General features: G+C 43.2%; 1 long non-coding RNA gene across 1 annotated transcript; it reads left to right on the top strand.

Moving 5' to 3' along the window:
• On the top strand, nt 1–25,950 carry LOC132649480 (uncharacterized). Its single transcript, XR_009587934.1, has 2 exons — nt 1–122; nt 23,998–25,950. It is a non-coding gene; the product is annotated as an uncharacterized LOC132649480 (long non-coding RNA).
• The last annotated feature ends 448 nt before the right edge of the window (nt 25,951–26,398 follow it).

The following is a 26,398-nucleotide window of genomic DNA, read 5'->3' as shown; positions in this document are numbered from 1 at the left end:
ACAAAGGCAAGTGACTATGGATGGAGATGAAAGTAGAAAGGAGTCATGTGAGTGGGCTCTGCTCCTGGATCCCGGTTACTGAGCCACAACACCTTCAAACTTGCTGTTTTGCAGACTTAAAGGTATGACATATGTCGAAGTGTCTTGGAAGTTGTAAGATCTTGAACTGCCCAATTCTATTTATTGAAGGAAAAAGAAAAACACATCTTTGCAGGAAATGGAATAGCTGAAGTTGATGAATAGCAAATGAAACCAAGAGTAAATTGGATACAGGGAGTACATTGTTATCTAAAGTTATTTTAGTTATTTTGGGTATGAAGTGGCTTTTTGTGGGCAACGTTCTGTTTTCTTCATGTTTTCTGTGGCTCTCCCACTGGGATAGTGTGCTTCCTGCTTACTGGAGAATGGAGTAGTCAGTATCTCCGGGTGTGGGCATTGTTGGGAATAATTTTAGTGTGATCGGGGACATCTAGTGGGCAAAGTAGCTTGTGGTTAGACATAGGGACTCTAACAAAGTACTTAGATTTTTCTGGAGGAGAAAAAAAAAACAGGATCAAAACAACGTCTTCCTTATTATGGGATTACTGTGGAAATGATACATTTTGAGATTTATAAAGCGCTTGTAGAAGGGCTGACATTTAAGAGAGAAATTGTGAGTATTAGATTCATATGCAATTCTGTACCTCAGATGCTTTTACGCCACACGCTGGCTTTGTCTGACACAGGAGTGATGTTGTTCATATCAGCTTGAGCTGGCGTGCCACTGTTCTGGGATGTTAACCATCTCTACCGCTGTCTCACCTCACAACTTTGAGATGGAGATGACAGCGGGATAATTCTTCACATCTTCTGGTGTGAGTTATTAAGAGTCCCAGCGTCTGCATATTGAGAGTCAGGTTATGGGGAGACAGAGAAGCTCCATCTTGTTTGCTCTCTTAGGATTTTGGAAGGTCTTTATGGCACTTTCAACATTGCTAGTGAAACCATTAGTGAATAGCATCTTTCTCGGGGAAAGGAATTTCCAAAGACTTAAATTAGTGTTTATTTTGAGCTTTGGCATTTTATCTTGAGGAAACAACTGGCATGGATGACAGTTGTTGAGATGTCGCTGGAAGTAACAAGGAGCCTGGTGATACAGGATGACCCAGATTCTCCAGTCTACAGGGCAGCAGCTGAAGAAAATGTGCAACATTTTCTGTGGACATTCCTTCATGATGTGCTGTTGTTAAGTAAAGGCCACGTATAGAATTTGGTCCAATTTCCCCTACATAATGTATGTATAAATGTTTATGTTTGAAGAGTAGATGAAGAGCTAGAGGTGCCGAGCAGCTGCTGAGAGGAGAATTACACTTCCCCAGGAATAAGCTCCATAGTGGGTTGGCCAGTACCGACTGGGTACCTGGTACCAAGTCTTCATCATGCAAACATATGCATATGAGCAACAGTAAACAGACTCAGCAGGTTGTATTTTCATATCTATATGTATGTGCATATATGAAATATATGTATTTAAATATATATAAAGGAAAAGCTGCTATGAATTTGAGAGGGGGTGGGAAGGAGCTTGGGAATGTTTGGTGGAAAAAGAAAAGAGTAATATAGTACACATATGTGAAATTTAAAATGCATGTAATAAAGTTAAAAAGTAATAAAAGCTTTAGAGTTATACACAACTGCTAAGTATAATTGCCTCTGATTTCAAATATTCTATTTTTGATGGTATGATGATAGCACTTTCTGCATCTTCTGTAATAATTATGAAAAGATACATTAGAACCAGAGATGAGAAAACAATGGGAAGAGGAATGCCTTTGGTTTGGCTAGTTTGGGGACAAGAGGGATAGCGTTTCCACTTATCATGAGGCGTTTTGATCGTTGCATTGTCCTCAACTCTCAGGTGAGGGGGAGGTGTCTGTGACTTGTGTAAAGGTGAGGGGTGAAAACATATGCTGAAAGTGGAACAATGGACGCTCACATCCTCCCCCCTTCCTCCCCTCTCATTCTCAATAGGAAAGACGATATCTGTTGCACAAGGTCAAAGGTACTTGACTATCTGAGGCCTCCAGAGGGAAAGGAGGAGGGACCGACACTTATCTTAACCCAACAATCCATTGTACATTCCAAACCACAACGGCTCCTTTGTGCTAAACCAATTATCTTGGCAGAAAGACTACCTTTGAGTAAGGCCCAACAGATGTGTCTGTTGATTCCCATAAGGGCTTGGAGCTTTTGGCTAAGGACTTCTACGGATGCTGCCAATACACCTCCTCAGCCAGGTCTCAGGCTCATCTGGCAGATTTCTAAAGCCTGGAGAGAAAGAATGGGAAAGATGCTCTCTTCCTCTCAGCACACTGACACAGCCTGAGGTACCAGCTGTGGGAGCAGATGAATTATCAAGAAGGCTCGATGTCACATCTGCGGCTTATTATGATTCCCTACATGGGTTTCCCTTCATTTCCTTCGGCTAGACATCCAAGTTCTAATCACACCTTTCCCGCCTGCGATTTTCTCTTTCACTAAAATTCCACAGATTGAGTTCAGTCTACTGGACCAGCTTAGGAAGAGGAACCCCAGGTGAGAGAAGCATGTGGGTATGTTGCTGAAGTTTACCAACCACCAAACAACCAAACAACATTCTACAAGTCTGATAATAACAGTGGTTCTGGGGAGCTGTTGCAGGTTTAGAGTTATCTTAAGCTTAAAATTTTTTTTAAAAAACAATTTCACACACGTATTTGAGCATACCGCATTATTTTCCCTTTCCCCACTGACCTCCTTCCTCTTTGTCATTGTATCTTGATGTCTTTTGGTTGTTGTCATTGCAGCCGTTATATGTAAGGGTTGTTTGCACAGGCATGGGTGGGAGATTATGTACTTGAGCAATGGCAATTTACCAGGGACCACATCTACGGACACTAATGACTACCACGATTTTACCAATCAGTAACTGCCTATGACTCCTCAGAGAAGGCTCAGGCCATGTGCGCTCTTCCACCATCCATCCTGAAGTATTGTTGGGCCTATTTCTGTGACGATCCCATGTGGACAGCCACTGATGCTGAGGGCATGCATAAAATAAAGGTAGTGTCCAGAAGACTACATTTTACAGCATTCCTTCCCATTTGCTAGCTCTTACCTTCATTCTTTGCATCTTCCATGATACTCTCTTTTAGGATACTTTTAGGCCCTTATGAAGTTATTGCTGTCCACCTATGTGTGATCTAACATCCTTATGACTATTAGAAATATTTCAATGTCATGTGGAAAATGAGTCCTTAGCTTCCCCCCCCTCACCCCCAAAGGGCAAGAATGCCATTGAAGTGATATCTGAGACCTGCAGTAGAGACTTCCTGGCTTTGCTTGGCTATAATCCACCTACCTGAGTGTCTTGCTTTTCTAATCCCATGACAAAATACCATGATTAATGAAACTTATAAATGAAAGTATTAATTAAGCTTACTGTTTCAGAGGGTTAGAGTCCACGATGGTGAAGCTAAATCATGGAGGTAGGAGCAGCTGAGAGCTCCCGTCTTGATCTGCAAAGCGGAGGCAGAGAGAAGATACTGGGAATGTGGGAATGACATGGGCTTTCTGTTAGTCTGTGTCTTTTTATTGGAGAGTTGAGTCCATTGATGTTGAGAGAGATTAGTGACCAGTGGCTGTTAGATCCTTTGATTTTGATGTTGGCTGTGGTCATAATGTTGTGTGCTTGGTTGCTTTTTGTTTTACTGTAGTAAGGTTAATTATTTCCTGTGTTTTCTTGAAAGTAGCTAATTTTCTTGGGTTGTATTTTCCCTTCCAGTGTCTTCTGTAATGCTGGATTTGTTGTGTAGGTATTGTTGAAATTTGTTTTCTCCGTCTATGAGGACTGAGAGTTTTGCAGGGTATAGTAGCCTGGGCTGACATCTGTGTTCTCTTAGGGTCTGCATGATATCCATCCAGGCCCTTCTGGCTTTCATAGTCTCTGTTGAAAAGTCAGGTGTGATTCTAATAGGTTTGCCATTATATGTTACTTGGCCTTTTTCCCTTGCAGCTTTAAGTATTTTTTCTTTGTTCTGTATACTTACTGTTTTGATTATTATGTGGCAGGAGGATTTTCTTTTCTGGGCAAATTTGCTGGGTGTTCTGTAGGCCTCTTGTATTCTTATTGGCCTCTCCTTTAACTTGGGGAAATTTTCTTCAATGATTTTGTTGAAAATATTTTCTGGGCCTTGGAGAAGGGAATCTTCTTTTTCCTCTATTCCTATTATTCTTAGGTTTTGTCTTTTCATATTGTCTCGGATTTCTTGGATGGTCTGTGTCAGGAATTTTTTGGATTTAACATTTTCTTTGACAGATACATCAATTTCTTCCATTGTATCTTCTACAGCTGAGATTTTTTCTTCCATCTCTTGTAGTCTGTTGGTTATGCTTACCTCTGTAGTTCCTGTTTTCTTCCCTAAATTCTTCCTCTCCATTATTTCCTCCATTTGTGTTTTAATTTTTCTAGTTCTATCTTCAGATCTTGAGTTGTTTTGTTTACTTCCTTCACCTGTCTGATTGTATTTTCCTGTTTTTCTTTTAGCTCCTTCAACTCTGTTTCTTTTATTTCTTTCAGTGATTTAATTATTTCTTCTCTGAAGGCCGAAAACTGTTTGGCTGCGTCTTCCCGTATTTCTTCACGGATGGCCATAATCTGCTTGTCTTTAACTTCCTCCATTTCTTTATGGATAGCCATGATCTGTTTGGTTTTATCTTCCTCTAATTCTTTACGTATTTTATTTGTTTCCTCTATTATCCTCTTCATCAGCATAGATGTAAGGTCATCTTCTTGATTTTCTATTATGGTGGGTTGTCCAGGGCTGCTCGCCCCTGGATGGCTGGGTTCTGGAGATGCCATATTGCTCTGCCTTTTGTTGGTTGAGCTTTTACGCTGACCTCTACCCATTGGGCTGTTTTAGGTGTTGGCTGTTAGTTTCTGTGCTTCCTGGAGTCCTGAGGTAGGGAGAATCCGCTTGGCTGGAAGATGACTTTTCCTGAAGGAGGCCTCCTCTGCTTTTTGGGTATGGTTATTGTATGGCCAGTGTTTCTCAGGAATTGTCACTGCTCACCTCAGTTGTATAGACCTGAGTAGTAGCTGTGGTCTTTGTTAGTCAGGGGGGCTCTCCTCTCACCCGTAGAAGTTCTCAAGACAGCTGCCCCACTGCTGGGTTTCTTGTTCTGAATTTAGTGAGCTGTTGTTGTTGTTGTTACACTGTTTTCCAGGTACAGCCTTCTTGAAGATCCTGCTGATTCCTTAGCTGTGGGGTTTTCTCCCAACAGGGAAACTCAGTCTGGTATCCTGGGGCACACAGTTCAGTTCAGGAAGGTGAGAGGAGCACCCAGAAAGTCTCTGGGCCAGGGGCTGAGTGCTCCGCTCTGGGTCTGGAGAATGTGTGCCACTCTGGTCTGGAGGCTGGGTGCCTCACTCTGGGTCAGAAGCTGTGTGTCCCTGTCTGGGATGGTGGCTGCGGGCACCGCTCTAGTCCGGATGCTGTGCACCCGGGTCTGGGAGGGCGGCTGAGGGTGCCGCTTTGGTCCAGAGGCTCTACGCTCTGATCTGGGCTGGCAGTGTGTGTCCCCTTCTGGACCAGAGGCTGTGCACGCCTCTCTGGGCTGGCAACTATGGGCTCTGGCCTGGGTCAGAGGCTTGGCGCCTCACTCTGGGCCAGAGGCTGTGTGTCCTGGTCCTGGATGGGGGCTGGGGACGCCGCAGGAGGCTGTGTGCGCTGATCTCCGGCAGCATGTGCGCCAGCGGTCCCCAGGACCTTTACCAGTTATTGACTGGGTGACCCGAGGTCGGTCCCAATTAATTTCCACATCGTAGGCTTTCTTCTCACCTGGCAATCACGAACGCTGGTGTTTTAGGTCCCTGGGTTCAGTCTCCTGGTCACTGTGCCAACACTGCTGTCTCGTTCCTCAGACACTATATCCTCCTGGCGCCATCATCTCCGTTCTCCCTGAAAACCTCAAATCTTCAAAACCTCAAAGCCCACCCCCAGTGACACACCTCATGCAACAAGGTCACACCGTCTAGTCCTTTTTACACAGATACACAAATGGGACAAAGCATTTAAGCCTATGTGATTTCTGGAATTAACCTGTAAGCGCCACAGGATCAATGGCCTGGTAACTTTCCTGGAATGCTGGGAGTTGTAGTTCTTAAAAAAATAGCAAAGCCTCATGGGAAAGTACAGTAGCCTATGGGTTTGTTCTTTTAAGTGTCTGCAAAATGTGTCTCAAGCCACTCAGTTGGAAGTTCCAGGGAGTGGTCCTGACCAAAGTCCATCTTGGTCAGTATTTAACAAAGCCTGCTTCAAAATGGTGGAACTGGTTTTTCTTTGGCCAGAATTAACAGCTATTGGGGCCATTCTTACTCAAACCACCGCGTTGACATTTCCACCAATGTGTTTTTTAAAATGTCTTAATTTGTGGCTTTTGTTATTCTGTTAGTATAAAAGTCCCGTAAAACTATTACTCTGTTGAACCATGGTATTTGGGATAGTCCCAGTCTGTGCTGCTGGGCATAGTCATTCACATTTGGCTCCAAGGTTAATGATAACTTTCCCTTTGAAGTGAGCTGTTTGTTGGCATGGATAGATGTAACAGTGCAAGGCTCTCGGCTTGCATCACCCACGGCTGAGCAAAACTCCTGGTCTCATTCTCTGCCTTTGTAGAAATGAGGGTGGAAAATAGTACCTACTTCAAGAGGTTGCTGTGAGCACTGAATTTGCTTGTGAACTTAACGTGCTGATCATACCACTTACTTATCCCTCAGAAGTCAACGTCAGCAATGAATAACTTTGGACTGTTGAGGGGCTGGCTGGATTCTGGTTAGACACTTTGCAGAAGGATGGGGTTGGATGATCTATGGCCAGATTCTACCATGTTGGTATTAGGTCTCAGGAAGTGCAAATGTCCAGAAAGGAGCTCAACTTGGACTACAGGAGGAGGTCTGGAAGTTAGATAAAAGCCAGCTTGTGAAATCAGCTTTCATATGCCAAAATGTGTCATTTCCTTTACCCCTGGCCAGAAAGGGTATTGACATGTATTGGCATGTGCCTGTACTTGCATTTCAAACCTCATGCTAGCATTCTGTTCTCTGAGTCCCTGTTGATACATTTCAAAGACCCCACTCCAGCCCCCTGGCCCTTCTCACATCCCCATGCTTCCCTCCTCCCAGATTGCTCCATGCTCTTCTTGGAGGGCAAGGCTCTCACTCTTGCCTCTGCTATTTTCTCTTCTCTCACAGATAGTCCTGGCCATATCCAATCAGCTTTTCTTTTTTTTCCTCTGCCCTGCTCTCCTCCAGATGCCTCAGGATTTTTTTTTCTCTTTTACCTACAGTATAAGCCTTCTCCTTAGCCACACCTCAAAGTGGTCATGTCAGTAGTTTCTTTCCTCTGCCTCTGTGAGTACTTCTGCTGCCAAATGCACACATACAGTTGGAAACTGTGATTGCCTTCCTCCACCTCTATCTAAACTCGGTCATCTAGGCAGACACGTCTTCAGTAAACATAAGACCTTCCTAATCCGAATCCCCAAAGCACAGCGTTTTAACAGCACTGCCATTTAACAAAAATGACAGTTTGGACATTTATTTTCTTAAATGTGTGCCCATGGGCTCTCTTTAGCCGTAGCCTCTCTGACAGGCAGAATCTGCTGGCAAAGTTACCAGAGGAAAAGAATGCTGCTTCTTATGTTGTTCATTTCCAGAAAGATCAGGGTATTTGGTTTATTTGATAATAGTAGGAAAAAGTGAACTATTAAAAACTAAAAATAAAGCTAAGCCATCCAATTCATTCAAACTGATCACTGCGGCCAGCAGCAGCTCATTGGAAGGCAGTTTTCAGCGCCATGGCTTTCAAAGAATCTTTTCATATATTTCCCGAGGTCTTTCTGAAAGGGTTCCTTTCTTCCAAAGCACTCCTTCTGAGGAGCCATCCATAAACCAAAACTAATTCAAAGGTAAGCATGCTTTTTAAAGGCACAGAAATCCCAATTAAAAAATGTTCATTTAACTGGAGTAATTGAACTGACTTTCTTATCCAGGCTCAGCAGGTTTCTCGTTTCCAAAGAGGAACAGGCATTGGAAAGTTCTGGTATCCTTTTTACAAAACCAGCTCCCACATTGTGTGAGCAGTCTGTGCTGTGCTGTTGTCTATTTTCAGGAGACTGGCCTACCACAGGTCCACAAGTGACAGTTACAGGCTTCACTTTCTATGTCTTTTCTTTTTCCTTTTCCTCTTCCTCTTTGTCCCACCTTTCCCCTGTTAATCCTGGAGATATACCAGTTCCACTATTTTGGGCCAAATTTAAAGCAAGATTTGTTAAATATTAAATATCGACCAAGAGACAGACTCTGGTCACGGCCATTCCCAGGAAATTTCCCAACTGAGAATGGCTTTCAGTCAGGACAAACGTATAGGCCACCAAACTTTCCCAGGACGCATTGTTATTTTCCAGGAACTACAGTTCCCAGGATTCCAGGAAGTTATCTGGTTTCTGAGCAGGCGGAGCTCACAGGTTAATTTTGGGATTTACACCCAGTTCCTTCTCCCCTTACTGCCCGTTTTCTGTCCTTGCTCTACCACTCAGCTGCACTCCCAACCTTGATGTCCCTTCAGTTTACAGTCACCTGTGATCACAGGAAGTGAGTTCTGCACCTCTGCCCTCTGGGTAAATAAGTTTCCTCTGGGGACAGTTTCTCTTCTCTTTACTGAGAGATGTATCATAGACTGGCTCAAACTTTAAATGTGACGAAGGCTAACTTTGAACTCCCAATCTTTCTTCCTCCACCTCCCTAGTGTCAGAATGAAAGGTGTGCGCAACCATGCCTGTTTTATCCTGCGCTAGGAGTTCAGCCCAAAGCTTCATGAAGGCTAGGCAGGCGCTCTACCCACAGAACCTCAGCCCCAGTCCAAACCCAGGATTCTTAAGTGCTCTAAACTTCCACTTACAGTAAGAATTCACTCAGAGCCAAGCAGGTGTACACAGCTTGGGGAGGTGGTCTAGATACATAATAGAGAGCCTTGAACTCGTTGGCACAGGAGACAACTTCCTGAACAGAACACCAACAGCTCAGGCTCTAAGATCAACAATCAATAAATGGGACCTCATGAAACTGAAAAGCTTCTGTAAAGCAAAGGACACTGTCCTCAGAACAAAATGACTGCCTACAGACTGGGAAAGATCTTCACCAACTCTACATCTGACAGAGGGCTAATATCCAGTATATATAAAGAACTCAAGAAGTTAAACACCAACAAACCAAGTAATGTGATTTAAAAATTGGAAACAGAGCTAAACAGAGAATTATCAAGAGAGGAACATCGAATGGCAGAGAAACACTTAAAGAAATGTTCAGTGCCCTTACTCATCAGGGAAATGCAATCAAAACGACCCTGAAATTTCACCTTACACCCATAGAATGGCTAAGTTCAAAAACTCAAGTGACAACACATGCTGGAGCGGATGTAGAGAAAGGAGAACCCTGTTCTACTGCTGGTGGGAATGTAAACTTGTACAACCACTTTGAAAATCAATCTGGTGCTTTCTCAGAAAATTAGGAATAGTGCTATCTCAAGATCCAGCTATAACACTCCTAGGCAAATATTCAAAACATGCTCAAGTACACAACAAGGACATTTGCTCAACTATGTTTGTAGCAGCTTTATTCATAACAGCCAGAATCTGGAAACAACCTAGATGTCCTCAACAGAGGAACGGATACAGAAATTGTGGTACATTTACACAAAGGAATACTACTCAGCTGTTAAAAGCAAGGAAATCATGAAATTTGCAGGAAAATAGTGGGAACTAAAAAGGTCATCCTGAGTGAGGTATCCCAGAAGCAGAAACACACACATGGTATATATTCACTTATAGCCATGTAAAATAGGATAAACATACTAAAATCTATAGTCCTAAAGAAGCTAAACAATAAGGAGGACCTTAGGGAAAAGGCTTAATCATCATTTAGAAGGGCAAACAGTATAGACATCAGAAGCTGGAGAAGACATGGAACAGGACAGGAACCTAGCACAGAGGGCCTCTGAAAGACTACCCAGCAGGGTATTTTTTTAAAAAAAAATTTTATTTTTAAATAATTTTATATATTCACTTGCATCCCAGCTGTAGCCCTATCTCTCTTTCCCTCCCAATCCTCCCCTCCCTAATCTCCTCCTGTCCCCTTCCGAGGCCACTGAGAGGGGGTGTCCTCCTCTCCTTCCAACTGGTCCTAGCTTATCAGGTCCAGCAGGGTATTAAGGCAGATGATGAGACTCATAGCCAAACTTTGAGCAGAGTGCAGAGAATCTTATGAAAGAAGGGGGAGTCAGAAAGACCTGGAGGGAACAGGAGTTCCAGAAGAAGACCAACAGAGCCAAAACACCTGGGCCCAGGGGGTTCTTCAGAGACAGTACTTGAACCAAGGACTAGGCATGGAGAGGACCTAAAACCCAGGCTCAGATGTAGCCCATGGGCAGATCCATCTCCAAGTGTGTCCCGACCCACAGGAGTTCAACGGGGTCCTAAAGGGGGGTGAAAACAATGGTGGGACAGAGAGACGCGAAGAAGGAGGCCAAGTCTGTTTGTCTGATCAAAGCCTCGTTTATTAGAAATTTTTACCCAACTTATATAGGGAGAAGGCAGTAAAGGGGGAAGGCTTAATTATGGCTGCAGGAGATAGCAAGAGTGCTTTCATGGCTTGAATATTGATTGCACCTGCAAGATACCATAAGGATGTTTTCTTAACATATTTCATGGATGCTCTAAAACTAACAGATGGATGTCCTCACAAATCTATCACCCATGACTTAGGGTCCTAGATAACTCTTTCATTAAACAGCTTTATGTCTCCACTAAATGACCTTTGCTCAATATTTGGCTTTGGTTTCAGTAAATAGCTTTGGCTCACTATTTGGCTTTGGCTTCAGTAAATAGCTTTGGCTCCCGGCACAAGTGGGTTCCCTAGTAAGGGGAGCAGGGGCTGTCTCTGACATGAACTCAGTGGCAGGCTCTCTGATCACCTCCCTCTGCAGGGGATGGGGTGGGGTGCAGCCTTGCCAGCTCTCAGAGAAAGACAATGCAGACAGTTCTGATGGGACCTGATAGACTAGGGTCAGAGGGAAGGGGAGGAGGACCTCCCCTATCAGTGGGCTAGGGAAGGAGCATAGGAGAAAAGTGTGGGGGGGTGGAATTGGGAGGGGACAAGGGAGGGGGCTACAGCTGGGATACAAAGTGAATAAACTGTAATAAATAAATAGATAGAAAAAGAACAGGGGAGCTTTAAGGAGCGATTGTTTCTGTGTTTGCACAGAACAAGCAATGTGTTTTGTGCAGTTTGTGAACTTAAAAGCTGATGTGAGGATAAAAGAGGATCAAGCATCTGGGGAGTTCCTTCCTGACTCAGATCTCAGTAAACATTCAGCTTTCCCCATGCCACCATGAAGCACTGCTTTTTTTTTTTTTGTCCTGGAGACATAAAGCTCCTGAATCTCTCTCTCTCTCTCTCTCTTTTTTTTTCTCACTGGGCAAACACCTGGCTTTTCTTTTCAGCTGCTCTTCCTAGGTCAGATTTTCTGTGCTAGGCAGGCATCTTTGCTCTCTACATCTGTTTGACCGTCTCACTTTCGTTTCAGTCATCCTTTGAACTGATCTCAGTTCTCCAGTTAGAGCTGCTGAGGTGGCCTTTGAACCTTCTCTGAACACTGCTTCTCACACACAGACCTGAGCCACCTTCCTGCTGCATTCTCAGAACTCCTGATCTACAGGAAGTCAGCCAATCCTCCTCCATGCTTCACCAGGCATGGGCCAGCTGTCTGTTATCTCATGGGCCAGGGGAGAAGATACCAGCTCTTTTAGAGGCTCAAAAAAATCTGTATCAATTTTTTTTTTCTGTAGACCCAGCTTGACAGGCAGACTGGCCTTTATATAGTGGCTGCCAGAAAATTTGTGGAGCTGTTTATTGATAGGGTAGGAGGAAAGATGTAAAACAAGACCAAGAAATGATTAGCTCACTGGATGAAAGTAAGTAGACTTCTTTGTTCATGTGGTTTAATATATTTAAAATTTTGTTTTTGACAATTTTATACATAATAAATGTATATAATATGTTTGACCATACTTACTCCCATTCCTTCGTCTGGTGCTTACATTATCTGAGCTCCATCTTCTGTGATGCTCTGTAAGCCTTTTGGAAGGGGTCAACATAGATACCCTGTTAATGGCTGAGAACAGTCACTTATTCTTAGCACTTTGGCTAATTATAGGTTATTGTGTTAGTATCTGTACATTGCAAAAAGAAGCTTGTCTGACCAAGGTTGAGGGAAACACTAACCTATGGGTGTAAACATAAATATTTAGAAGCCAACATAAGTGATTTTTAGTAAACGTACTTCACCAATTCCATGGGCTTCTATTATACCCTCTGATTACGTCAACATGTGATTTAAAGCTACGCTCTCTTGACTTGGAACTTAGGACTCTGCTAGCATAGCTTTAGCAGCTCTGCCGTCATCTTCTACTTCTTACCCAATACATCCTAGTGCAGTTTAAGAATAAGAATCAACTGGGGCCAGAAAGATGGCTCAGTGGCTAAGAGCACTTGGTGCTTCCTAGCACTCAGATAGCACTGTCTATAACTACATTTTTTTGGGGGGGGTCTGACATCCTCTTCTGTCCTCACTGGTCAATATGTATAGTTGGCATACATGCATACATATAGGAAAATGTTTATACATATAAAATAAAAAGAAATAAAATAAAAAATATATAAAATAGTAAGGGAAGGATCAGAAATCTAAAGAGCAAGTCCCTGGGTGCTCTCCGCTTTTATCTCTTGCAACACCGCATACCTGACTCTTCCCTAGCTATGCCTAAAGTTTGTCCTGCTCATCTTGGCCTGAAGTCTATTCTTCTCAAATGAAGCTGAAAGCAGAGTTGAACACGCTTTTTTTCCTGCTTTCTCTGTTATCTGTCAACGTTGCACAATTTGCTTCCAAGAAATGGCCCTGTTCCCCCTGTTTCTCAAGCTTCCAGTACGGTTAAGGTCACCAGTTTGTTGCTTCAGATGATTGTGACTTGAGTAACTATTATTAGATAGTTGTGTCTTTCTGCTGCCCTCAATCTCTAGTGTTGCCTTGAGCTGCCCAGGCTCTCTGGGGGAATCTAGAAGAATCTGGAAAAGTCTGTGTAGTCACAGAGTTTTGCTGATCTGAACAGCAGCTTGTGTGCCAAAGTGAGAGCCACTTTGAGTACTCACACTGCATTAACTTGTAGAAACTAGTTTGGGAAAAAGGTGTAGCACTACACGTTCTAAACAACATTTCACACATGAAAATTTTATTACAAGTAGACACAATGTATCACACCTGTAACCTCAGCAATGGGGGTCTGATGAAGGGGGATTGCAATTGTTTTAGCCCAGCCTAGGATACATAGTGAGACTCTGCTTCGAAAAACATGCATTACAGGGCTGATGTCTGTAGCCACGCAGTGTGCCCACACTGGAAGCTTCACAAATAGCTCTCACAACAGCAATGTTGTTGGTTTTACAACGAGGGTGTTATTCTCCAATCAGCATGGGCCTGGGTTTCAGTGGGAGCTTTTGGGTGGAGAGCGGGGGTTTTGTTTTGCTCAGGAGAGGTTAGAGTGCTTTTGGATGAGACTCACATGCTAGTCTGGGATGTGGAAAGGGATTCTCCACAGCAGTGTTATAGTGTAGCTCTTTTATCCTGAGATTGCCATGGCAATGGAATCTAGAGTGTTCCAAAGCCTATGTTGATATCAAAGTGTTACAAGTCTTGGTCAAGCTTCCGTGCTAAGCAGGGCAGAGGTGCAGGAAAAACCCATGCATGGTCAGCTTGCAGCTGAGACACAGTCCTGGAAAGGCCCAGGCCCAGTGGTCTGTAGGGCAGGCCTGGTGAGACACAGCCAGAGAAATGAGGCCCAGTGGCAGATAAATGGTGAATCTCAGGCGGTCATGGTGAAAGGCTGCTGGTATCACATAGTCAGCTTGTTTGTTTGAAATCAGGGATTTATAAACCTTTGGGCAGTGGGAGGAGTTTTGAGGATGAATGTGTTTGATTCAATGGGATCACGGACACTTGGTTTACATGTACAGCACCTCATTTTCCACGAAGTAGCATGGTCCCATCACAAGAAGGAGAACACAGTACTTAATTATCCTATAAGCAGAGGAATCTCTAAGTACAGTTGAAGATCGATGCTGAAAGCTAAGATCTTTAGCAGGGTTGGGCGTTTCTAGGGTTTCTCAGATGCTTGCTGAACTGTTTTTCTTATCTGGAAAGGTTCTGGCCTATAATCTTCCCTCAGAGCTACGTGTTGCTCTTTACAAGCTCTGGGGTATCCAGATTGTATGTGTGTGTGTGTGTGTGTGTGTGTGTGTGTGTATGTGTGTGACTTTTAGAACAACACTGAGAAGAGGGGGTCCACCATAATAGACCAAGTGCAAATAAATGTCTATCTGGAGATGTCAGAATTTAACCCAATCCAGCAAAACTCCACACTGGGGAAATTAATTCAGAATATGTAGCAATGAACCCAGCTCATCAAATTGGTACGTGTAGAGGCAATATTTGGACTCAAATCTGATAACTCAAAGTTTTTACTTTTCTGCTATACTATTCTGACTAAAGAGGTTATATTCTTTTTGAAAAATATTTATTTGGTTGCATGATCTACACCTTGCATTGTTCTATGTAGCCAGTGCTGACCTTGAGCTTCTGATCCTCCTGCCATTCCTACCCCAAGTACTGAGTTTACAGGCCCTCACTACCCTGTGCACATTTTATGTGGTGCTGGGAACAGAACTCACAGATTTGTGCATTCTGCCAGCTGAGCTACCACCACAGCACAGAACATTATTTTATTTAAGATTATATAAATGATGGTGGGAACCAAGTCCCAAGGAGGCAGCTGTGAACATGAAAGGACTCAGGCCCAGGGCAGTGTAGAAGCAGATGGCCACATTAGAAGGAGGGTGAGCCCTAATGGAAAGGTGTCACTTGAGGGAAGACTTGGAGAACTGAGTAAAGGAAGAGTGAAGCCAGCCTTTGGATGTTGTAGATGAGATGGCAAGGGCAAAGACTGAAGGCATGTGTGCCTGGCAGTTCCCGGGGTAAGCAGTGTAGAGGGGACGTAGGAGGTACATTCAGGGGAGAAGCGAGGCCCTCACCTTGCAGTGCAGGCCACTGTTTTTCAGATATAATGAGGGACCAGATTTGGAACCTTTGACAGAAGAGAGGCTTTGACAGAAGAGAGGCGTGCTCTGATTTAGCTTACTGCAGGTTCAGTCTGTCAACTGTGCTGACAATAGACCACCCTCACAGGAGCAGTTAAAGGCAGGTGACACAAGGCACAAAACTACCAAGATCTAACACCAGGCCTCAGCGGCCTCCACAGAAAAAAAGGAGAAGGGGGTACATTCTGCACGTCTCACCAAGAGAGTACTTTGGCTCCACAGAGGAACTAGATGGAAGGATAAAGAAGCAGATGAAGTCAGGAGAACACAGGGGTTTTGTCTCAGACAACTGACATAATAAAGTGGGCACCAGCTAAAGGCAGAGAAATCATAGGAGTTCAGTCTTGACTTTTAAGTTTAGGTGATGATTAACCATTTAAATAGAGTTCTGGAGTGATTAAGCACTTGTAAAGAAATGTGGTAGGGAGTGGTGGAGGCTGGAGAGAGGGTACCAAGGGAAGAATTGAAAGGGGGGAAATGGAGGGTGTGTGTGTGATGTAATTCTATTTCAATTAAAAACATACTTTTTTAAAAAGGAAAGGACATTAAAATAAACATGAAATATCAAAAAATTGAAAGAAAAAATTTAAAACCTTTTTCTTTGTACTACATACGTACACATATATACAAATATGAATTATGTAAAGTGTCTGCCATATTGACTGGATTTCTGAAATAACACCATATACCAACAAGGAAAACATTCATTCAATTTATAAAACTCACCAATAAGTAAAACAACTTGCCACAAAGAATGCCACAAAGTCATATATGGAAGATTTAGTTTTCTGTAAAATGTGGTGAATTTAAATAGAATTTTACAAACGAAAGAGCAAGGCAATTTTCAGAGAAAGAGAGTGGATGGATGACCTTGTGGCAAAAAATCTAGGAGTTTGGACTCTGAGATGCTCAAGTCCTTTATAGAAGATGGTTTGACACTTGCAAACCAACCAAGGGCTTTCTCTAGGAGCAAAACCATCTATAGGTGACCTGTAATTCCTAACACACTGCAAAGCCTTGTTTAGGGAAGAAGGCAAGGCCAAGTGTCAACACTTGCTCAGCAGTTTTCTGGGTACTTTCAATCCACGGTTGGTTGAGACTGTAGATGGAGAGGCTGCATACAGAGCAGTCTATGGGAGCAGCCCAGCCTGACACCTCTGTGTACCGCTGAGAATCCAGGCCACAAGGCTAGCGAAGTATGTGTCTTGGAGCTGATCCGTGTCTCCCCTAGGGAGGGCTTCCGGAGTCTCACCACCCTTCTCCCGAGTCTACCGTGGGTGAGGAAGAACCATTCTCGTCATGAGTACTAGAGAAAGTGGGATCGCGGAGGAGTCTCACCACATGCTCCAGTTGTGCAATCCGGCAGCCTCTCAGTCCGTTGAGCTCATTTCCATGATTTTTCCTTCCTAGGCACAAAATTCTGAGCTTTTTGGTGGATGCTGGACTCAGGAATGGAAAAACTGAAATAACGTGTCTGTGTCTAACTTTACAAGGCTCTCAGGCCAAGTGGCAGCCTACAAAGCTCCAAACAAACCAAGATTCCCTACAGCTTTGCAGCCACCGCCAGCTCTCCAAGGAGAACGTGCCCCACACCCAGCAGAGAATGCCATCAGGATCTAACGGTAGTTCTAATGACACCTCTCTGCCTGCTGCAGCTTAGTGTTTGCCTGTGCTCACTTAGTGTTCTCCAAGCCTCCTTCTGCAAAACAGGTGGAAATGTGTGCCTTTAACTGTATGCAGAGACCTGGTACAGTGCTTAGGAGCCCTGGGGACATTTCTTAAATGCAGCCAGCACTGTTTTCTTCTGTAAAGTGTCGTACTGCGACCTCAGAGGCTGCTTAAATAAGTTAGTGCGTATGAAGAGTTAATGCACGCTTCACACAGCGTAACAGAAGAAAGCGTTCTACACACTAGCCCTTTGTGAGGACAAATTCTATGAAATATTTGTGGTTATAAGGATAGTAAGGTAGGCTTGTAATTCAGAGCCCATAAATCATTACTGTCTGTCTTCTAAATTCAATGTGTCACCTACAGCATTCTAAGATTCTTTTCTAGAGCCTGTGCAGCCTACAGCTGAGGATAGCTACGAATGTGGCCCAGGACAAAAATCACCAATGGAGTTAAAACATTGTGAGCTTTTGTTGTGAGTGAGTAGCAACTTGGTTGTGTGGTTCCTGAGCATGAACTTTGTAGATGACAGCATTGTTTTGTGATGTCAAAAGGTTGGACACACTCGGATACTGCAATGTTCTCTAGGTACAATGAAATACTACTTAAAACAGATCCAAGTGGTTTATTAGATAACAAGCCATCTTTTTTTTTTTTTTTATGAGACAAGATCTGGTCATGTTTCCCCCTACTGTCCCCAAACTCCAAGGCTCAAGTGATCTTTCTGCCTTAACCTCAGATTTGACAAGCGCGCCCTCCACATTGATCAAAGTCTTAACTACTGAAGATTACTGTTGGCTGTGACACGCTCATCTATTCAGCCCGGTGACAAGCATACTGGCTGTGAATGTCAGGGACACCCTGCCACAGATTTAGTGCAGTCGTCTAGTGAATTCACAGCTTGCATCTCTCCTCTTCCTTAAGACTGTTATCTCATGTTGGTATTCTTAATGCCATGATAGAAATGTGCTCATCTCTAGTTGTAAATTCTCCCATGCCCTTCTTCTGACCTCCAATTCAAGCGTATACCTCTGTAGCAGCTGAGGGCAAACAATAAAAGTTGTAAAAACGCAACGTCACTGCTATTGAGGGAACCGAGAAATGTTACCTTAAATGGGAAGAGGGTCCAGTTAGCGGGCATCTGGATCCTCTGTCTGCTCTCGAAATAAAGGGCAGGAAGTTCTAGAGGCTTCTCCGGGGAGAGTCCTGAAGAAGTATTGGGAGTTTTCAAGATTTAGGAGGAGGGAGGGGGCTGTCAGGTTGTTATTCTTGTCACTCAGAATGTCTTCCGAGGGCAGCTCGTTATCTCTTTCATCTTCTCTATTTGCTGTCTGTCATCCCAACCCACAGTCCTTGTTAGCTACCTGGCTGTATTGATCATCTGGGGGGTCCTTGGAAAGACCAGGCTGTCTCCAGCCTCAGAGCTGGGTGCCTGCCGGGTGCTGCTTCCTGTAAGTCTTACCAAGCCTCTCTCACTTCCTTCTTCAGTGTCACCTTCTCAGGCTCCTCTGACTGTCATGACTAAAACTGCAACCATCTCCAGCAACATCCTTCTCTCCCTTCTACTTTAGTTCATAGAATTTACCACTTGTTATGTGATATTACGTATTAGCATTCTTATTGCCCACATCTGTGCTTCCCCCCGCCAGACAGCAGGGACTTGATTCTATTCTATTGTCACTGCAGCATTCCTAATGCCAGTCAATGGTAGGCTTCTATTACTTATTCTATTCTATTATTTATCTGTATGGTTGGATACATGCACAAAGACCATGTTGGTGAGAGAGGCCAAAATGTAGGAGGACTGAAAGCCTTAGGCTAGCTGATGGGCTAGACGAGGTTAAATCCATTTCCAAGCTGCTAGTTCTAAAGTGGAAACAGATTCACTCTAAACTGAGGGTAGGTCACACACTAGAGAGCTCACCGCACCTCCGTGTCACTGATGCTAAAATGGTTTTAAAAGTTCCCTGAGGTAGAGAAGCAGTCTGGGAGCACAAGCTGTTAGGGGACAGGGCTACAGGTCATTAGGATGAAGGTGGTACAGTCTTTGGGTGGTAGATAGGGGAGAGAAAACACGGGATGCAGCTGAAACCAGGGCTTCACTGGGTCACAGGAAGCCTGGGTTATCTTGCTTATTTGCTCTGGATCTCGTTTCTCTCGATTACTATTTTTATTTTCAAAGAGGCATTGTTGCAGGATGTTTCATCACATTGTGAACACCAACACTGTGGACTGGAAAAAATTCTGTTTGTAATTGTGAGGTAGTTCAGCCTTTGCTCCTAGAGCCTTTTGTTTACTGGAAACGAGTACCTGCGGTGTGGCTCAGCCCTAGCACACACCTTTATTCTAAGAGCTAAATGAAGTCAACCATAGGCCAAGAGGCAGAGCGAGCAACCAACTGATGGAGTAAACACAACAAAAAGGGATATTGAGTTGAGGGCATTTAAGGCAATATGGAAGAGAAAGAGAAATATTTTTCCTTCTGTGACATGAGCTGAGTAGGAGGGACAGCTGGGTGCTTTCTCTGCCTCTGTGAGCTAGCAGGCTTTCACCCCAACATCTGGCTCCTGAGTTTTCATTGGTAAAAACTGAATGACTGGGATGTAGTTTTGTAATAACAACATTTTCATGCTCCAGTATTTTGGGTTTACTAATGGGACACTGGAGTCTGATACTGGGATACTAAAAGCCCATTAGGCATTTAGATCTTGGCTAGCATGTACACAGAGGAGATGAGGTCAACCTTCATTAGGAAAGCTAGATTTGTCCTTTTGAGGTTGGGGGGTCTCTATGCAGTAGAAAGAGAGTTTCTAATTACAGAACATAGAAATTGTAGTATCGCCTCTAATCATCCCTTTTGCCAATTCTAAAGGATAATTCTGGCAGATGGTGAAGATGTCCATCTTGATTCCTCTGCAATGAATGATCAGACCATAAATATATAGAATATAGAGAGCAGAACAGAGAATGCATGTCCCAGTCATCCCTAAGTTCCCCAGCAGTTGTGGTTTCAACTTCCCTACGGTTTTCTGAGACATTAGTTCATTCTTACTCATAGGGCTTGCTTTCCGGGTGTAGAGAGTAAAGAGTGACTAGAGAGTGATTAATCCTGCACAAAAGCATCTGAGTGCAGTAACGAAATCTGGTTTTGATGTATTTCTTTACAGTTACTTAGCAAAAGGACTGTGAGCTGGTTGATGTGCGCCAAGTTCCCCGCCTTCTCTTCCTTTCTTCCCTCCCTTTCTTCCTTCTCCTGGGAGACTGCCATGTACTTTGATGGTCGTCTCCTAGCATCTGGAGATTTATTCAGTTCACTTGACAGGTACATTGCCCTGCCTCCCTGTGTGACCCTTGGGTGCTGCACCTACTGAAGAGTAGGGTGGGGGAAATGTAAGGCACATGTTGTCAGTGTAGACCTGGGCTCTGGGATAAAAAGTAGTTCCCACAAGGAAGTGAAAGGAGGACAAAATGCAAAATGGTATTTTAGTGTTCCAAAATCTGTTTTTCTTGAAGCGCAAGTCAGCAGTAAATAATTTGGAATTTCAAAATAAACATTTTTATTTAGTTTCTCAAAGGTAAAACTGTATTATGCTGAATTATTATTTTTTTACAAACATATGGACCTACACACATAAGTCTAATATACAAACTGAACTTGAGACTGTCAGTTTAAATACACAGGATCTCAGTGCGGTACTTAGCTTGCCAGTTTGCTGCTCTGCATTCGATCCACCTTTATTAACTCTTGGCATTTGGGCTCTATTATGAATGTGTGGGATGCCAGCCAAGAAGATGGATTTGGCAGTCTCACCAATGATTGGATTAAGGAGAACAACCAACTGGAATAATTCAGTTTGATACACACATTTCCTTTCTTCCATTCCCATATGCCTGTTGTTTGGCTAAATAAAGCCGATGATCCCCAAGTCTAAAGCACATAAATAGATTGTTTCTAACAATGTGGAAAATTAAAGGAAGAGGATGCAATGCAAACAGAGACTGCTCTTACGCTCAATTATTTTCCATTGTAAGCTTCTTTTTAAACTATATAGCCTCTGTCTAAGTACGCATGTGCATGCCTGTGTGTTGAATGTACACATGTGTTGTGGGAGGCCAGAAGAGGATGTCTTCTGCAGCTTTTTGCAGGGGTCTCTCTCTGAACCTGGAGCTAGGCTGGCAACCAGCACATTAGGGCTGGAGATTTGAACTCATGTCCCCATGCTCTTGTACCAAGGGTTCTTACCCAGGAAGCCATCTCTCTGTCCTCATTTTTTAGCTTACGGTATAAGCACTCCTGCTTATATCATTTCAAAGTGCCTTTTTTTTTTTTTGCAAGATGATAACTTTCAAGGACTTCTTTCTACTCAAAGCCAAAGAACTGTTTAAAATTATCAAAATCTTTAGCTATTTGAAGTAATAATTGCAATAATAAATCTCTGTTATTATGCGTAACATACACGTTACATGACAAGATAATTTTTGGAAAGAAACAAAAGGTAAAGAGAAGCAAGGAATAAGCATTTTCCTTGTGAAAGGACAACTGAGTGTCACTTATTATCTGAAAGTTCTACATGTTGTAGACATGGTAGTACATGTTTGTAATACCAGGCTAAAGGCTAAGGCAGCGGGATTGAAAACCAGTGAGCAGGCAGAGCAACTAACAAACCTCTGTCTCAGAGACAAGCAGAAAACCTGACCAGAACAAAAAAACAACACAGGAAGATAAAGGCAAGACAACAAACAAACAAACAAGACAAGACAACGCTCCAGGACACCTTGGAATAACAGACCAGCGAGACTGGGCCAGGTTGGGGACACAGCCAGACAGGCAAGCACCCAAGTCAGCCTTATGTGCTTTCTTTAGGAGTGAAGATAATTATAGTGTGTGTTTGTGGGGGAGGGGGAGGGGGGAGGGGGAGGGAGGCAGCTCTTTATTGCAGCACAGATCTCAGAAGAAAGCACATTTAAAAAAAATTCAAACTTTACATTGAAACGAAGGATCATTTTCTTGCCCCACATTCTGTATGATTATAAATTTACTTTAGGTCCCCAGAAATACCAAATTTACACAACTGTCACCTTTAGGGTAGAACTGCAGTTTGGGGCAGTTTAGAAAAACCAGTTTGCCTCCTCTGTAGTTACACTGTGTAGAGCGAATAACCAGGTGTGGCAGCTCAGCCTTAATCCTTGTGCTTAGAGGGTGGAGACAGATCGGGAATTGAAAATTATGCTCAGCTATGACTGCATTTTTTAAAGCTTTCATAGCAAGAAAAAAAAAAAGAGTATTGATTTAGATGACATAACGCTTACATAATCTATTTCCCCACATTTATTTAGTTTGAAACATGACAAAAAAAAAATCCAAGGAATTCTAAAGGAAGCTAATGCCGCTCCAGAGTACCCATTGCTGTCTTTAGGAATTCTTTGCCTTCAGCTTAGCCTCTCAATAGTAAGTTCAAGAAGAAATCCATGGGTAGTCGAACTGAGTCTTCGCCAGGTAAGGGGCTGGCTCAGTAAAGTACTTGCTGTGCTGACTTGATGATTTATGAAAGAGCTGGGCATGGTGAGCCTCAGGTTTCAGGAAGAGATCTGTCTCAAGAAACAAGGTGATGGTTCTTGAGGAATGAGATCTGCAGTTGACCGTTGACCTCCATATGCCCCCCCCCCCACCAATTTACAAAGTACTTTTCTATACCCAGACGTTTATTTTCTTGTACTGCTGGGAATCTAAGAGAAGCTAATGTAACTAGGTAAATGCTTTACTACTGAACTGCCCCAGAATCTTAATTATTCTCAGTTTAACAATGTGGAAACCAAGTGAAAAATGAAGTCCGACATCTTGGTTATGGTCTTGCAAACTGTTTCAGGGTAGGGAGGGACTTGACCCCATTCTGATTGTAGCTCTTACCTCACCATTGGAACTTCCTTTAACTTACAAAATTATCAGGAAAACCTCCAAAATAACACAGCATGTCTACTGGAACCCAGAAACTCTGGGTGCAACCTAACAACACTTCCCTCCCTTCCTGAACCTACCTCTCCTTTCCTCCCACTTCTCAGACAGAAGCCCTTCATGAAATACATGTAACCAGGCCAGTGAGATGGCTTTGTGTAGGGGAGCTCTTTGACCTGACCCAAGTTCATCATGCCACAGGTTGACCTATGACTTCCACTCATGTGCCCTCACATGTACACACACACACACACACACACACACACACACACACACACACACATACAAAATAAAGATCTGCAATGAAATTGTCATAATGAGCAGCCTGTAGGAACAACGGCCAAAGATCTCAGAAGGTGGTGAGTGGAGCGTGGTGTTCCTGGAACTAGTGAAAGAACAAAAGCAGTCTAAGTCTAAACCACAGAAGAGATCAAGGATGAGCGATCACAAAGAGAAGTGCACACCCGAGACATGTCACGTCTGCTGCAGTTTCCAGATCCAACTTAATTTTCAGAAACACAATTCACTGACTGACTGCTAGGCTTGATCATCCTTTTAAAATGTTTCTTAGACAGTTTCATACATGCACATGTACACAATGGATCTTGATCGTATTGAGCCTGTACTCCCTCTCAATTCCTTCTAGACCACCCTAGTGCATGTCCCTCTGTGTTCTCTGTTCATGACACACTGATTCCAGTCAGGGCTGTCCATATTCACGTGAATATAAAGTCAACTATTGGATCAACCTACCGGGGGCCATTTCTCTGAGGAAAATTGAACCTGCCTACTCCATACGCCTTCAGTCGCTGAAGCACCTCTCCCGGCCACGTTGGGCTTTGACTGGCTTTATCTGGAGCAGGCAGTCACGGCCATAGTGAGTTCATGAGTGCAATGGGCTGTCAGTGTCTACACAACACTGTTTTCATGGAGTCCTCCCCAATTTCTGGTTCTTAAAATCTTCCTGCCCTCTTCCACAATGTTTCCTGAGTTGGGAGGATGTGTGATTTACAGGTTCCGCTTAGCGTTGGCACTCAGCAGTTTCCTGTTCCCCACTTTGTGATTGGCTGTGACTCTCTGTATTCATCACCAGGTACTGCACAAAAGAAGCTTCTCTGAGGACTGAAAACAAGTTGGACATGACTGCAGCTTAAAGAGTTCACAACTGGATAAGACTGTCAATGACCTTCTTCCTCAGCAGCCTGTATAGCAACTTCTAGAAGAAAAGAAGCTTTCCTATTGGCACCAGCTTGATTCTGTTCTGTGACCCAAGTTTACTGTGTATTCAGCAATAGAGTCAGTGTCTGTCTCTGCTTCTAGGTGTGTACATAATTTTTGAGACAGTGTCTTACACTAGTTTAGAACCATGTGGACTAGGCTAGCTGACCAGAAAGCCCCCGGGATCTCTCTGCCTCACTCTCTTCAACAGTAGTTTTATAGCAGGCATAACCATGTCCAGTTTAAAACAAAATATGGGTTCTGGGAAAACTTGGCTCCTGTTGCTTGCAAGGGAAGCACCTTAGCAACTAAACTATGTCACAGACTGGGTTTCTCCAAACTGGTGAGACGAGACCCTGGTATACCATCACAGCAGGTATACGTTAATGATTTTGCATAGTTGTCTTCTTAATGGATCTACAGCCACTTACTCCAGGGAAATAGAAACACCCGGGCACTCCAAGAACAGCCAGATATAAGTCTTCCTTGACACTTCTATCCCAGGATCCACCTCCCATTCAGTCACATCAAGGCTTTGCCAATGACTAGTGCTCATGATGCCAAACAAAAAGCAGAGTCTTGGCCAAATTTGGCTTATGGGGCCAGTGAATCAACGGAGTATACATTTCCAAGTATCTTAAGGTTTACCATTAAAGAACAGATGTGGTTATCTCATGATGTTTATGTGAGCTCAATTTATGCAGAGAAGAACCATCACACAGTTGCAAAGACAAGCGGCAACTCCTAAGTCTCCATGTGTACACCAATATGGTGCATCAAAACATTGTAGCCCCCAGGAAAAATGGCAGAAACTAGGGATCACCCTAAGAGAGCCAAAGGATAGCATATCTGGGTAGTGGTCTTTTGTATTTCACTGGTACATGAAATACATGGTCCGATATAAACTAGATAAATCCTGGTACAAAGTAGTCTCAACTGCATTTACTGCTTAGATTGGATGGGTAGCTAGTGCTGGCTTCTTTTAGTGTCTTAAAGGGGGGTTGAGAAAGACTGTGAGAGGACAGGGGTATTTAAGAATGGACTTTGAAAAGATCAATGAAAAGATCTATCATGACTTAACAGTGACAGATATTCTAAAGAGTAAAATCGAGGAACTTTAAAAAGTAACTAGCAGAACATTGGAGCACTAAAAATATAACTCAGAGGGAAGATTACTTTTGATAAAGGTGATATAAAAACCCAAGGCCATAAAACTCAAGATTAAAAATAATGACCATGCAATGATAATAATAGTGAAAAAAAAAGCAAAAACATGTGTGACCAGAATTCATAAGACCAGTCTGAAGAGTCATTTCAAACAGACTAGCCACTTAGTAGAAAACAACAACAACAACAACAACAACAACAGATGACTAAGCCCGTTTCACAGAAAGAGACGCATAAACTGTCACATGAAGGTTAGTCTTCATTTAGTGGACATGAAGGGACAGTGTATGGGAAATTCTCTTCACCTACTAGTTAGGCAATGAAAATACTTGAATAGATTTCAAAGCGCCCAACCTGCAGTATGAAGCCTGCTAGACCAACTCATTGCATCATCCTGGGTAAATTTGTTTTCTACAGTTATACTGTGATTATCATTATGTGTGCACATATGTTCCATGGTATACATGTAGAGGCCAGAGGGCAACTCTGTGTGCTTGGCTCTCGCCTTCCACCCTTGTGTAGGCTTAGAAAACCCAGCTTAGCTCATTAGGTTTGCAGCACATGCTTCTATCTGCTCAGCTATCTCTCTGGCACCAGAGACAATTTTGTTAATATTTGTTTGCCTCAGTTCCCTCATCTATAAAGGGATGATGATAACAAATTCATGTTGTACCTATTCCTTGGATTGTGTGTGTGTGTGTGTGTGTGTGTATGTGTGTGTGTGTGTGTGAGAGAGAGAGAGAGAGAGAGAGGGAGAGAGAGAGAGAGAGAGAGGGAGAGAGAGAGAGAATAAAGTGATTTAATGGATATAGGCCATTTAGAATAATTGCTATGAAAATAATTACTTTGGAAAGTACCAGTGTTGTCATTTGCCATATTGAAAGGCTGGGGGATGCCCCAGAAACCCTCACGTATTAGTTGGAAAATGTAAATTCATTCATTATGTAGAGAGAACTCTTTTCTTTAAAAATTAAAGAGAAACAAGCCTGCTTGTAAATGTGGATTCGACTAATGCAGTCACACACGTAGGAAATACAGTGTGCAGAGGGGGAGTATTCCAACACTGTACTCCTAAGATCAGAAACAACCCAGCGTCCACGCTGCATTGG

The sequence above is a fragment of the Meriones unguiculatus genome, chromosome 20 (genome assembly GCF_030254825.1).
Source record: "Meriones unguiculatus strain TT.TT164.6M chromosome 20, Bangor_MerUng_6.1, whole genome shotgun sequence".
Classification (NCBI taxonomy): domain Eukaryota; kingdom Metazoa; phylum Chordata; class Mammalia; order Rodentia; family Muridae; genus Meriones; species Meriones unguiculatus.
Note: the sequence above shows the minus strand (reverse complement) of the source record. Positions and strands in the feature narration are given on the sequence as shown.